We start from the raw sequence: 14,998 nt of genomic DNA on the forward strand, positions 1-14,998 counted from the left end.
TTAGGAAAACTATCAGTATAATTGGCCATATTAATAACCAAATTAACAAAAACCATATGATCATCTAAATAGATGCAAAATTACAGTCTCAGAAATAATCAACAAATTATTAATTGATATTAAGCCCCTATTGTAGCTAGTCAGTTCAGTGGATAGATCATCAAGCCAAGAGTCAGGAAGATCTAAATTAAAATCTCAACCCTGGGCTTTTTGTTCAAGTCCTATTTGCCTCAGTTCCTCATCTGTAAAATGGGCAGAAGCCAGAGAAGGAAACAGCAAGCTACTTCAATTAACTTTATCAAGAAGTCCCATGGACAAAGTTGGACATGACTAAATGACTCAACAACAACAACAACAGCCTACTTTGTGCCATATGCCAGAATGGATAGAGTGCTGCTTCTCGATTTTGAAAGCACTGGGTTCATAATTCCACCTCTTACACTTATTTGCTGTGTGACCAGGGGAATTCCTTAACCTCACCTAGTTTCAATCTCCTCATCTGTAAAATAGAAATAATAATATTCATAGTTCTTATCCTTACAGGTTGTTATAAGGCTCAAAAAGGCTTTTTACTGTAAAGTGATTTGCACCTTTTAAACACATATAAGCATCCATTATTACTTTTATTATTATTATTATGCTGTAATAGATGCACAGGAAAGCAAAAGTCAATAAGAAATGATCATTGTCCATTAAAAAAGCTTAATATATAATAGAATATATTTTATCAGTGCTGATAGAAGGCTAATACATTATTTTATAATAGTATCACCCCAGCTAGACTTCACAAGAATTCACAAATATGTAGCATTTACAGATTTACAAAAGTGTTTCTATCACAACTTTGTAAGGTTGGTAATATAGGCATTATTATATACATATTATAAATGAGAAAACTGAGGCTAGAATCTTGCCCACAATGACACAGCAATGTATTACTATTGGAAGCTATGTGCTCTAATTCTGCAGTCAATATAGTACATCACAAATATTCTCTCTAATATACTTCAGCTGACTCATTCAATTAAACAAATTCAGTCAACATATTAAACATTTCCTAAATACAAGGTTCTTCACTAAATGTTGGGGAATCAAATAAAAAAATGGCCCTGAAATCAAGGACCCCTTTTTCTGCTGGTAGGATTTAATGAATATACAAGTAAGCAAATACACATAACAAAATAATAGTAATAATAAAATTAATAAATAGGAAGTGGATATAGAAAATTCCTTATATAAAAGATATCGTGAAGATGTACTAAGGAACCTCTTATGTGGTAGAGATAAAGTAGTCACATTTTCTAGGCATGGGACTATTCCTGTAAATGCATAGTGATAAGAGATCAAATGTCATTCAAGGGAAACAATTAGAAGGTGGTTTGACTAAAAGTAGAATGTGAGAAGTGATAGTCATCTAAAATCAGACTAGAAATATATAAGAGAATCAAACTGAAAAGGGTAAGGATGTGGTATTTGGGCATCATTAAAGATTTTTGAGGAGGAACGGCAATATGTCCTGGGAACTTGATATCAAACTCTGCTAGGTCTTACTAACTTGGCAAGGCATCATATATGTACAAATATTGGTCTGAAAAGATCTGTATGTCTGTTATCCAAACATTGATCTAGGGAAATTCAGACAAGTTAATTACCGGATGTTGACCACTAAATGATAGTGGTAGTGGTGGTTTTCTTTTTTTTTTTTTCCTAATCTAAGCAACTCTTAGACTCTTACATTAAAGTATAAATGAGGGGTTACCTATGCTGAAGAAAAATCACAGACTTTTTGAAGCATTATTCTAATGAAAAATATGACTGTTAAATGAACCAAAATATTTTCATCTCCGGTCAGTGCATTTGTCACCCTAGTAGGAAAGTCTTCTTGGGAATTTAAATTAATATAAGAAGGTTTCTGGCAAGCATTAAATAAAGGGAATTAAATTATTTTAATGGGAGGGAGAGTGGGGGAGGACTGACTGAATTTAGATTTAAAAAGCCAGGAGTTGCTGAGAGAACTTGTCTTCTGAATTTAACTTTCTCTCTATGCCTTTCTGCAATTCACTCCTCTACATGAGAGAGCTTTAGGAGTTTCACATTGGAAAGACCCAGGGAATCTTGAATTGCAAAGCTATTGGATAAATAGCTTTTATATGCATAATGACTAGATTTAGTCTAGCCTTCAGAGGTCAAAATTGAAAGATACATAGAAAGCTCACAAAAAACTGAAGTGAAATCATCCATGGATAGCTAATCCAGAGATCAAGAAGTTCAATATGAGTTATATTTGTTGACTAAGAGAATTCTGCTAGAAGGAGCTTTGAGTCTGGGGCAAAAACATCTCCAAATGGAAATAAAAAGACTTTCTTGCTAAGACTTTGGAAAGGGACAGAGGTCAATCTGGGAAGATTTTTGTCAGTGTTATTCTGAAGTTCTGCAAAAATCCTGACTATTAACTAAAATAAAAAACACAGCAATATTCCACTCTTCTTTGAAGATCAATTTAGAGCTATAGCCAAGGACTTCATATGAGTTGGGAAACAGAAAAGTATAGAAAAGCCTCAGAGCCTTGTGACTAATGACAATACCCTGATAGAAGCTGATAAAGAATGTGTCTCTAAGAAAGGCTACCTGTCCAGCAGAAAATACGCTTTTAGCAGAGTAGGGTCCAGTGGAAGCTACTTATCCCCTGGGGCAGCATCCAATGAAAGTGTTAGTACATCCCTCTTCCTCCAGTATTGAAGGTATGTGTGTCCTTTCTGGCCACTTTCATTTGAGTGCATCCTCATGAGGATTTTCTATCACATGGTCCCACATGTGTACCCAGGTTACATATGTTCACACTGTATGTGCCCTTCCACAGGTGTGCTCTGGCCATACATGTTCCAATTTGTGTGCCTTCGCTTCTGTGCCCCCTGTATGTGCCCACTGTTTCTACAAATGGCATGTGCAATGAAGAATAGCATGCCTTAGCTGCAAGGGGAAAATATTTTGTTGATACTTCTTACTCTACCATTTCATTAATGGCTTTGTTTTTGATTAATTGTGTTCTCTGGTTGACTATTAAAGATTAATATATTGCTGAGGATGCATGAGCAGTGGTGTTGAGAATCTGCAGAACCACAAAACCACCTGAGCACCTGAGGATACTATGAAAGTGAATATTCTCCTCTAAGATCTTATTTATGCTGTCAATTTTCTTAGCAAAATTTTTGTCATATACTTTGTACAAAGAAATTAACCCACATGTCAATAAAAATGATTTTTTATCTACCTCTATTATGAATCAATAAGTTGTTTATTATAAGTAAAAATGCACACAAAAAACTACAGGTAAGCATGGGCTTCCCAAAAGGATTCTTGACAGACAATAAGATTCTCCACAAGTGTCCTTTATGAAATAATCAGCTTCTCTAAAGCATTTAAAATACAATTCAATTTAAAGATTTGACCCACATTTTCAAAAGCACACGTCTTTCTCAAAATGTGGTACACTTGGATAATTCCCTCCAGCAGCCTTAACCCATAAAGTAAACTTCAGATCACTGTCACCATTATTTTTGCTTATAGATTTAATGTTTTAAGTTATTTTTACAATGAAACAAAAATGAGAGTAGTTAAAATCAAATCACTTGTTTTCTCACAGTTCAAAGGGTCAGGGCCCACTTAGTCCTGTAGTTAAGCTCAATATAGTGAAGTCTAAGTACAATCTTCTTGGTGGTCTTAGCTCCCTCCAATGACCAGCATTAGCAGCCATAGCAATTCTTCTGATTTTAACAATTTTTTCCTTAAACAGGAAGAGTGTATAGAGTCATATGATACCTTATATAGTGTCATTTTGTGGGAATGGTGCTTGCCATGCTCCTCACAGAAAATCCTCCATTTTTGACGGAATATTCACCATTATTAGATAGAATCTTTTGAATTTTCTATGGTTATTATTCCCCCTAAAAAAACATGGTCACTACAAACAACCTCTTGTCTCCAAGTGCCTTGCTCCCTCTGACAAAACAAAGAAACCCTTCCTATCAAGTGGCTTCTTTTCACCAGAAGATTCTATCTTATAATTTGCCCCTGTTCCTTTCAGTTCTTGCTATAACCCGTTTTTTAATCTCCACTTTTGTCTTATCTTTTACAGAGACACCTGCAATTTCACAGCTGCCTCTGAGAAAGTGGGGAAAAATTAACACATTTTATTTGGATGTTACTGATAATGACACCAGCCGAATCCATGCTAAGGTGTTAATCTTCCCTTCACTCCTTTTTAATCAGCATCATCATTCATCTATGTCACCAAAGGTGCGAGCTCCACCTTGGAGAGCAAATTTAGTCTGTGGACTTGATAAAAGAATTTTATAACTCGCATTTCTGCTTCCACATATTTTATTCATGATTTTGATGCTTCTAGTCATTATTTCAATAACCTTCCATTCAAGGCAGCAAGCTAATGTATATGATAAATTTGTCTGCTAATGGCTGTTCAACAATTAATTGGCAGGGCCAAAGGCATCGTCAGCCAAACAGTCTTCAGCTGTTTGAGAATGGGAGAAGCACTTGTACAGACAGAATAATTCAAAATGATTTGAAATTTTGGAGAGAAGGGGATAACCAAATTGCCATTTCTAAGTAATGAATTACAAATATCTGAATTGAGCTCAATGTAGACAGGAGAACTCAGGTGCTGATTTTCAGGTAATGTGAAATAGAACAGTTGAAGGTGTAATTTAGAGGCTAGAGGGGCAGCCTCAGAAACAAGACCTAGCTAGATTCAAATACTGCCTTTGCCAAATACAGGTCACTACCTTTCAGCGCCCTAACAAATTTTATAGGATAAAACTTTGACTTAATTTAGAAGAGTTTTCCAATAATTATGATTCTTCAAAATTGGAAAAGGCTGCCTCAATAGTTAATGAATTCCTGAATCTAAGACTAGAACTTACTTAGAAGGTAAATACTTGCACTAATAGAGAGGAATTTCCTCATCCGGACATTCTCTATACCAAAAAAAAAAAAAAAAAAAAAAAATTAAAAGTTCAGTCTCTATCCATAACATTACTAGTCAGAAGTATAGGAAGAAATGTGAACTCTGATAACTAAAGCATTCCCACATGTAAGAATACTGATTTGGATGAGATTACATATCTAGTTTTCAGTTAGCATAAAGATCAGAGGAATAGTTAATATGTTGGAATGATGGAATTGGTACCAAATAATCCTCCCCTTTTATCTCCTAAGACAGAATGAAACAATTAATCAATGGTATTGACTAAAGATAAATGCATAGTACTATATTTGAGATAAAATAATTAATCACACAAATATAGGAAGGACAGAGGAAAATGGCTGGATGGAAAAAAAAAACATACCAAGGGATTCAGTCTCAATGCAAGTCACCTATACAATGTAATAGTCAAAAATTAACGTGATCTTAGGCTAAAAGAAATATAGTGTATAGAACAAAAGATATTATTAATTATTAATATTATCATCGTCTTCTCAACTAATAAGCTCACATCTAGAGTACTGTGTTCAGATCTCAGGACTATATTTTACAGGAGACTAGTCAATGAGTCCAGTCTTTATGAGCATGCCCAGGATACTCAGCTATTTGAATACAACACTTGAATAAATTTGGAAGCAGTTATTCCATAAGTGGTTCCAACACACTAGCCATGTAGTGAAAAGGAACCTTTTTGATTGATCATTGAGCAAGATCTAGGGTTCACTGAACAAATCAGGGTCCAAATAATGGCCTATTTGACTTTAATCATGGACTGGGTATTGTTTCAGTCAAACTTTGTTAAAGACTTTAGCTTAAAAAGACCAACAAAGCTTATAAAAGGGCCGACTTCAGTCATCCTGATCTCTATCTTGCTACCAAATGACTCTGATGGAGAAAGTGAGGCTGGTGACATTGGACAGTTCTCTCTTAATTAAATCCAATTCATCTGCATGTCATGTCATCTTCTCACTCATGTCATGGTCCTCTTTAAGAATAAAGAACAAAAAAATAACAGCAGCAGCAGTATATTCAAAAGGTAGTAATAAGCCAGAGACTAGCTCTTGGTGCATTTTTCCTACTAGATACTATTTGAATGATATTGAATAATGATATAAGGAAAGAGACTTCAGGTCTTCCTCTATCCAAGATCAGTTGGTGGCCAATGACAAAAACATATTTTTTCTTTCCTGTTTTAGGAAAAAGGAATTAGCAATATCCATGACTTTTTGAGCTTTTAGAGTTTAGAAAATGAAAACATCAAGGTGTAGGAGCAAGAACCTAAGAGAGATTTGCTAAATATCACATAGTAAGAAGCAAGGTCTTCTAGAATTTGCTTGGTCTAGGCTATTATGAGCAGAGATTTGGATTCATTCATCCACTAGTCATATTGCATTTGGAATTAAGTAAACATGATTAAGTAAATATGGAATTAAGTTAAAAAAATTAAGTAAAATTTTTGTTTTGAGTCTGAGTCCACTCATCTCAGAGCCTGGATAGTATTAGGAAAAATGGCTCTCAAGTGCTGTAAAAATGTTTTTAATTCTACTCTTACTATATCTTCAAAGTAAATATTTCTTTGTAGAAGCTAATTAATGTTAATTAGTCAAGATGAAATTAGAGAACTAGTCATTGGCAGCTAACAATATGATAAATATGCTGGAATAAGGGCTTGAATTAAAATCTTTAGAGAAAGATACTTTATCCCCTTAGAAGTACCTTCAGAGTTACAAGAGGGTAATGTAGTTAGCCTCTTTCTGGGAACACTATATTAGAGAGGGATTTACAAGCTTAAATGCCTCCATAGGACAACAACTAAGAAGGAAAAACAGGCTAAAAACCATATCATATGAAGATTCATAAGAACTGAAGATGTTTAGTGAAAATAAAACTTAATGGGGAAGAGAAAATCATGAAGCATGATCTCTGGCTTCAAATATATGAAGATTTGCCATAAAGGAAACTGAAACGTGATCTGTTTTTAACTCCAATAATCAGATGCTACTGAATGGAAGTTTTATGAGGTAAACTTTGACTTAATTTAGAAGAGTTTTCCAATAATTTCTATTCTTTAAAATTGGAAAAAGTTGCCTCAATAGTTAATGAATTCCTGAAACTTGAGATTCATAGTATAGACTGTTTCGGAATATTGTAAGGGATTCATTCTTTAGCTAAGCAATTGAATTAGATGAATGTGAGGTCTCTTCTATCTTAAGGACACTATAAAAATAGCGGTGAAAGGTGAGTGCTGTTTGTACATGAAATCATAAATATTTAATATATGTATACATATATGTTTATTGATATTTAGCACTATTTAGCACTATTTAGCACATTTAGCACTATTAGTATAACCTTCAATTGATACCTGCATGGTATATATTATATACCCAAAAAGGCTTATATAATAATCAGCAGGATGAGGCTCTACTCTGTCATCTTTAAATAGCTCTATTCCTAATAGGTTATGTAAGAAAGTGAGTGGAAATAGTAGGCTAGTATCCTTCCTTAGTGTATTTCCATTCCTGAATTCTTCATTAGAACATGTCAGAAGCTATTTCTCTTTTCATTTCACTCTTTTTCTCAATGGAAACAATTAATTGCCACTGGCTTCCTTTCCTCTTTTATTCTCTTTACTACTACTGAATTATAGCTCCCATATCTTCTGCTCTTAATTGAGATTTCTTCCCCTTCTGTTCCATTTGTAGACATCCAATCAATAAATATTAATTGAACCTCTATCATATGTTAGGCACTTTTCCAAGGGCTGGGGATATAAAGAAAGGTGAAAGAAATCCCTACTGTCAAGGAGCTCATAGTCTGTAGGCTAATAGAAAAGACAAGATACAAAGAATTTAGTACAAACAAGATAAATACAAAATACCTTAGAAATATTACAAAGTGGAAGGGTTCTCGCAGAAGATGGAACTTCAAGTAGGATTTAAGGGAAGCCTGCAAAGTCAGGAGGTGAATATGAGGAGGAGGGAGAGCGTTCTAGGTATGGAACACAGTTAGTGGAAAGGTTAGAATCCAGAGTTACAGAATCTTATTTGAGGAACAGCAGGGAGGTCAGTGTCAGATCAGATAATAAATGAGGAAGGGGGCAGAGCAGGTTGTGGAGGAATTTGAATTACAAATAAAGTATTCTATATTTGATCCTAGGAATGATAGAGAGCCATCAGAATTTGAGTAGATGCTGGTGACATAGATAAACTTGTTCTTTAGGAAGATTAACTTAGGAGATGTTGGACTAGATTGGGGAGAATCTTTTGGCAGAGAAACCAATCAGGCTAGTGTAGTAGTCCAGTCATGGCATAATGAGGGTTTGTACCAGGGTAGCAGCAATATCAGAAGAAAGAAAGGGGGAGTGTGGGAGATGTCACATATGAGAAATATTAGAAAGATAAAATTGACAAGACTTGGTAATAGATTTAGAAGGAAGCAGGGAGAAAAATGGTGAAGAACCAAGGATGACACTTGGGTTGTGAGTCTGGGTAACTAAAACAATGTCTATAGGATATTCAATCTGAGATGTCCAATAAGCAGTTGGAGATATGATATTGGAGATCAGCTAAAGTAGATTTGCAAATAACCTGCAAAGAGATCTTAATTGAATCCATGGCTGCTGATGAGATCATCAAGTGAAATAATAGAGAAGGAGAAAAGGGTCCAGGACAGAACCCCGTGGTACACTCATGGTTAGCAGGCATTAACATGGTGAAGATCCAGCAAAGGAGACTGAGAAGTGGTAATTAGAAGAACCAAGAGAGATCAGTGTCCTGAAAACCTAGAGAGAAGAGAGAATAAAAAGAAAGTGATCAAAAGTGCCAAAGGCTATAGGGAAGTTAAAAAGGATAAAACGGGGGGGGGGGGCATTTAGATTTAGCAATTAAAAGATGATTACTACCTTTGAAGAGAGCAGGTTCTGTTAAATGATGAGTTCAGATGCCAGATTGTAGAGAGTTAAGAAGAGAGTAAGAGGTACTTATTATAGATAGTTTTCTCAAGGAATTAAAGCATAAAAGAAAAAAAGAATTAGATGATGATAGTTAATAAGAATGAATTAATCAAGCGAGAGTTTTTAAAGGATAAAACAGAGGGGTATTTGCCAGACAGCAGGGAAGCAGGCAGTAGACAAGGAGGGATTGAAGATAAGTAAAGAAGAGAAGGTAATAGAAGGGACAATTTAATGGAAAAGTTGAAGTAAAAATGAGATCACTTGTACATATTGAGGGATTTGCCTTAGTAGGGCAAGGGTCATTTCATTCGAGACAGAGATAAAAAAACAGAAATACTGGCAGAAGACATCTAGGAGCTGTGAGTTGAGGAGGGAAGTAATAAGACAAAGCCCTTGGCAAATGTTATTAATGTTTTCTCAGTAATTTCTCAGGCAAGATATTCAGAGGATTAGAAGGAAAGGAGTTAGCTGTGCAAAGAGGAAGGGTCAGAACTGAAATAATGAGTGGGATAATGAGATAATTAAGGAGGAATAAACGTATTGCATTGAAGTAATGACAAGCCAGTTGAGATTATAGACCAGAGATTATATAGTAGAAAATTCATTGAATAGTTTTGAGATTTTCCTTAACTTTATTCAACAATATCATGAGCAGATGTGAAGGCAGCAGATGATGGGAGTAATCCAAGCCAAGAGATTGGTATAATATTTGATAAAGGGACAAGGGATTCATGACAAGAAGATGGTTTAGAGTTGAACTGGTTCACTAAGAAGTCAAAATGGAAACAGTTTCCTCTATACCCAGAGCAGCTGGCTAATCTAAGGAGTCAAAAGACTAGAGATAATAGTGAGAAAGAAAAACAGGGTTTGAGTTTGTAAAGCAGAGGAAGAAATAGTGACAAAAGATTGAGATCAGGTAAGAGGATTTTTGATTCACAAATGTGTAAGTGGAATATTTGTGAATAAATGTCAAGGTCAAGGGTATGATGATCTCTCTGTGCAGTTGAGGTAGGCTTGATGGAAGAATATGTCATGAGAAATCAGCATGTTAGGAATTGAAACAAGAGTTTTTGAGAGAGCATCAATATGTATATTGAGATTCAAAGAGGAAAGAAATACTATGATTCAAGTAGTAGGCTCATCAAATTAAAAGGGAAAACATACTGGACATTGGTAGACAATAGTTAAGAATTTTGACTCACAGGTAAATGTGGATTGAGTGAACCTAAAAGAAGTTATCACTAAGTTATTACTAAGTTAATATTAGTTATTACTAAATGATGGTTATAGAGATGACGTTAGAAGTAGCAATGAAAGCAGAGCATTCCAAATCCCCACCCTCAACCAGTATGTCAAGGCTATGAATAAAAATTCAGTCAATTCTGAAAAAGATATCCAGAGATACCATGCTATGAGAAAGGAACCAATTCTCAGTGAGGACCAGAAAATAAAACGGACTGGGAAAGGAAAAGATTGATACCAAAACTAGCAATCTAGTCACAAATCTTTGAATGTAAGAATCATTTTATTTACTGAATTTTTATCTTTAGTTCCTAGCACATTCTATGACACATTATAACCACTTAACAAATGTTTATTGATTGAGTGATCATATAAACTTTTATTCTTAACATTCTTTACTTGCTTCAATTTTGTATGTCTAAGTATGAAAGAACTACATAAAGATCCAAAACAATTATTTTCTTACTTTCTAGGCCGTTTTCCTTTAAGTATATCCAGATACTTAAAAAAAACATATATTTAATTTTGTTTTTTGTTATTGTTGAAAAACCACAACTCCATCTCTGAGATATATTAACTTAATAAAAAAAATCACAGCCTTTCACTAACTCAGATAATTCTCTAAAACTTTAGGTTTCAGAATATGGTACCAATCTGCATTAGTAAAGACAGGTTCTACACCAGGAGCTGCTAATATTATTGAAATAGATCCAACCTATCCAAAAAAACTTATTTAATTATTTGTTATGTCTTTAAAGATAATATAGTGGGGCTGTTGTTTGTTTTACAAATTTGAATTTAATTATTTTTAAAAATTATAACGTCATTCTATCACATGCCACTCTCCTAGGTTGACTTCTTTCCCTTTTCAAAGTATCATTCCTAGACATAGGTAGAGAAACATGCCAAACTATTATATATGGATTTACTGGCTGGAATGGATATGTAATTCCATTCCATGAATAAAGTTAATAACTCATTTGAATTCAATTCCTCAATTCCCATTGGATCATATTCTACACATCCTAGTGTTACTGAACTTGTAGCTTTGTGACTAGATGCTGTACAAAGCAAAAAATAAAAATAGTTTTTGTCAAGTGAAACAAGTAAAACTTCTTTCTCTGAATATATAGGGTGCTTTATCCTTAGTGATCCTTCTGTTAAATGCAAAGACTGCAGTAGCTTTTTTTCCGTCTGTTGTTTATAGTACCAATTTAATAAGAAACAAACAAAAAAGAAATAAAACTAGTCATATTGAATCAGACTTGTGTTCGGTCTAGCCCAGTATTTTATGTTTGACAGTGTCACCAAAAAACATCTTACAAAAGCATGATTGCCTTCCCTAATGTTAAACTTAAAGGTTAGGGATGAGACCAGAACACTTTAATTTCCATTAATAATCTAGCAATGATTTGTTAAGATGCTTTTTAGAATTTATTAATACTTTCAGCCGTAGGCCCATTTGTGGTAACTAATTCCCTGTTTACTATTTTCTTTCATTTCTCTAATACTTTATTTTTTCAAGCTTAAAATAATGCTGCCTTCTTCCAGGATTTGTTTTTTTTTTAATTGTGTCACAACAAAACTACATTCTCATGATTTTGTAAGTTTAAATCATTCACATATAAATTATATATAAAAATTAACTAAAATATACAATACAAAATTATTTAGCACATTCCTATATATTCAGTTTTTAAAGCAATTCCTTTATTTTGCAGCTATTTACCTAATTTGTGTTATTACATTGAAGTTAATAATATAACTATATAAAATCAAGCAGACTTCCCAGAAGATAGTTGAGGGAGAAAGTAGATATTAACTCACCTCCCCCTTATTAAACTAAGACAGATAGAAATGCATCAAATACACTTTTTTAAAGTGAAATAAATTTCTTGGGGGGAAGAAAAATAGCAGACTGAAGATCTGATCAAGTAAAAAAAAATGATAACTCTAGGAAGAAATTCTACAGTGACAAAATTCCAAGAGGAAACTCAAATTAATAATAATGATAATTTTAAAACACTTAAAGGTATAACCCTCAAGGAAAAAATACAGAGAAATGGTTACAAGGTCCCTGAAAGTGGATGGAAAGCCTAACAAAATAATTAAAGGAATTGGAATTAAAGGGACTAAAGGAAGAAAAACTGGATCTTAAAAATTGGAAAAAATGAATAAGTATGGATTAGAATAGAAGCTAAAATACAATGAAAAACAGAAATGATAGAATTTGTATTCAATGATACAACACTATTAGAAATATTTTAATAGAGTCAAAAAGCAGTAAATTACTGATATAGTAGCAATTAAAGCCAATTAAATTGGAAAACAGAATTCAGCAAGCTAATGAAAGAACGTATTGTTTTCCCATAAAATCTTGGTTAAATAAACAAAAAAATCTGAATATATCCCTTAAAATCAACAAAGGAAAATGTTCAAAATATTGGAATCTATGAAGATGTTATTGGAGAGGAAACCTAAATTTATCTCATTGAGATATGTGATTGCTAAATTTCAGACTTGCCAGGTCAAACAGCAAATTCTTTAAGTACCTGTGAAGAGACAAATTACATAATAAGGATCTCCCATCAGAAATATAGAGGACTCCTCATTACCAACACAAAATAAAAAGAAAATTAGAATATAATACACTGGAAAGTAAAAGAAACTATTTTGCCCTGAAGAATAATTTAACCTGAAAATTTTAGGATAATTCTACAAGGGAATAATCAGTAGTAAATGTTTGTTGCTGTTATAAAATATACTTTTAACAGACTTGAGACCTTCCAATTATTGCTTTGAAGAAAGTTCCAGGTCTGGAATTAGAAAAAGACCCGAGTTCAAATTTGGCCTCAGAGACTTACTAGCTATGCAACCCTGGGCAAATCACTTAACCCTGTTTGCCTGTTTCCTCATCTATAATGAAGTGAAGAAGGAATGACAAACATCTCATGTTTTTTTTTTCCAAAAAAAAAGGGGGTCACAAAGCATCAGAGGCTAACAAATAAAAAACAATAAATTTAAGAAAGATAACACTCTTAAGGAATTTTCAAGAGTAAAGTGATGATCTGAGTGGTGAAGGGAAAAGACTCTTGTTGCATGACAATTATTCCATGCTGTTTAAAGAAAATTAAGGAACAAAGAGAAACAGGTATGTATGGACTTGGGAATACCAAAAAATAAATAAATAACTAAAATACCCTAGAAAAGGAGAGGAGATAGGAGTGGAGGTTGATCTTGATACTGAAGTTGAAGTGATAAAAGTCAAAATCACTTTTTGGTAAGCTTAATAATTTTTGAACTTCATTCTTAGATAAATCAAAGGAAAGTTTTCAGAAATCATAGAAGTCATCAAGAGAATCATATAGGTAAGGAGCTGAACTGGAATATAGAGAAGAAAGGGTTTGGATAATTTCTAAGTGGACTGAGGATGGAAACTATAAAATAAACTACAGCTATAAAATGTAGGAAAAAGAACCAGTGATTTAGATATGGACAAGAAAGGGAGGAAAAAAAGATGAGAATGAGAATAGTGTCTAAAAATATAAACTTCAGATACATATTGTGGAAGAAGAAAAAGGAAAGGAAAGAGCAAGGGAATAAAAAAGGAGGGAGGAAAGGAAAGGGAAGAGAACGGAAGGGAAAAGAAGGGAAGGGAAAGAGAGGGGATAGGAAAGGAGAAGCGAGGAGAGGAGATAGAGAAGAGCAGAGAGAGGAGAGAAGAGTGCAGAAAGAGAAGAAAAAAGAAAAGGAAAGTAATAAAAGAAGATAAAATGAGATGAGAGAGAGAAGGAAAGGGAGAGGGAGGGAGATAGAAACCATAATGTGATTTGATGGAATGAAAAACAAACAATTATAGCTATAAATGTGAATGGGATGAACTCAGCCATAAAATGAAGGATGACAGCAGAATGAATTAGAAATTAAGCTCTACCAATTTTATGTATATAAGAGGTACATTTAAAAATATAAATATTCATGTGGAATTAAAATGAGGAGTTGGACTAGAATTTATTATGTCTTAGCTGATTTGAAAAAGTTATGATGCTGTACAAAATAAAAAATAAAAATAGCTTTGGTCAAGTGAACAAGTAAAAAAAAAAAACCTTACTATATTATCCTTAAAGACATAACATATAATTAAACAATTTTTGCATAGATTGGATCTTTTTCATTAATATTAGCAACTCCTTGTATAGAACCTATCTTTACTAATGTGGATTGGTACATATTCTGAAACCTAAAGTCTTAGAGAATTGTTTGAGTTAGTGAAGGGCTAAGTGATATTTTTATTCAGTTAGTGTGTGTCAGAAATGGAGTTATGGGCTCTCAACAATAACAAAAACCAAAATCTGGATATACTTAAAGGAAAAGCTAAAGACCTAGAAAGTAAGAAAATAATTGTTTGGAATTTTCATGTAGTGCTTTCATACTTAGACATTCCTTTCCCCATTCTTCTTCTAATTCTCTTTTAAGATCCTTTTTGCATTTTCCCAAGAGAGCCTTGTGATATGAGAACCAATTCATATCACCCTTTTGGGCTTCATCTGGAGTTGATCTGCTTTTAGTGTCCTTAGGGTTGAAAATCTGTTCTTCTCTTTCTCCATAAAAATTATCTATAATCAGAGTTCTTTTTTCTTTTTTGCTCATTTTTTAAAAAGATTGAGGTTATTTTTTTAGAGCAAAGGGAAGATTATCCACACTTTTTCTAAAGGGAACCCTGACTGCACCAGGTCGGTGCTGACTAACTTCTGGTGCTGGGTGGACAGGGGCAGGGCTATTTGCCTTTTGAATTTGTGTTA

The sequence above is a fragment of the Sarcophilus harrisii genome, chromosome 3 (genome assembly GCF_902635505.1).
Source record: "Sarcophilus harrisii chromosome 3, mSarHar1.11, whole genome shotgun sequence".
Lineage (NCBI taxonomy): Eukaryota > Metazoa > Chordata > Mammalia > Dasyuromorphia > Dasyuridae > Sarcophilus > Sarcophilus harrisii.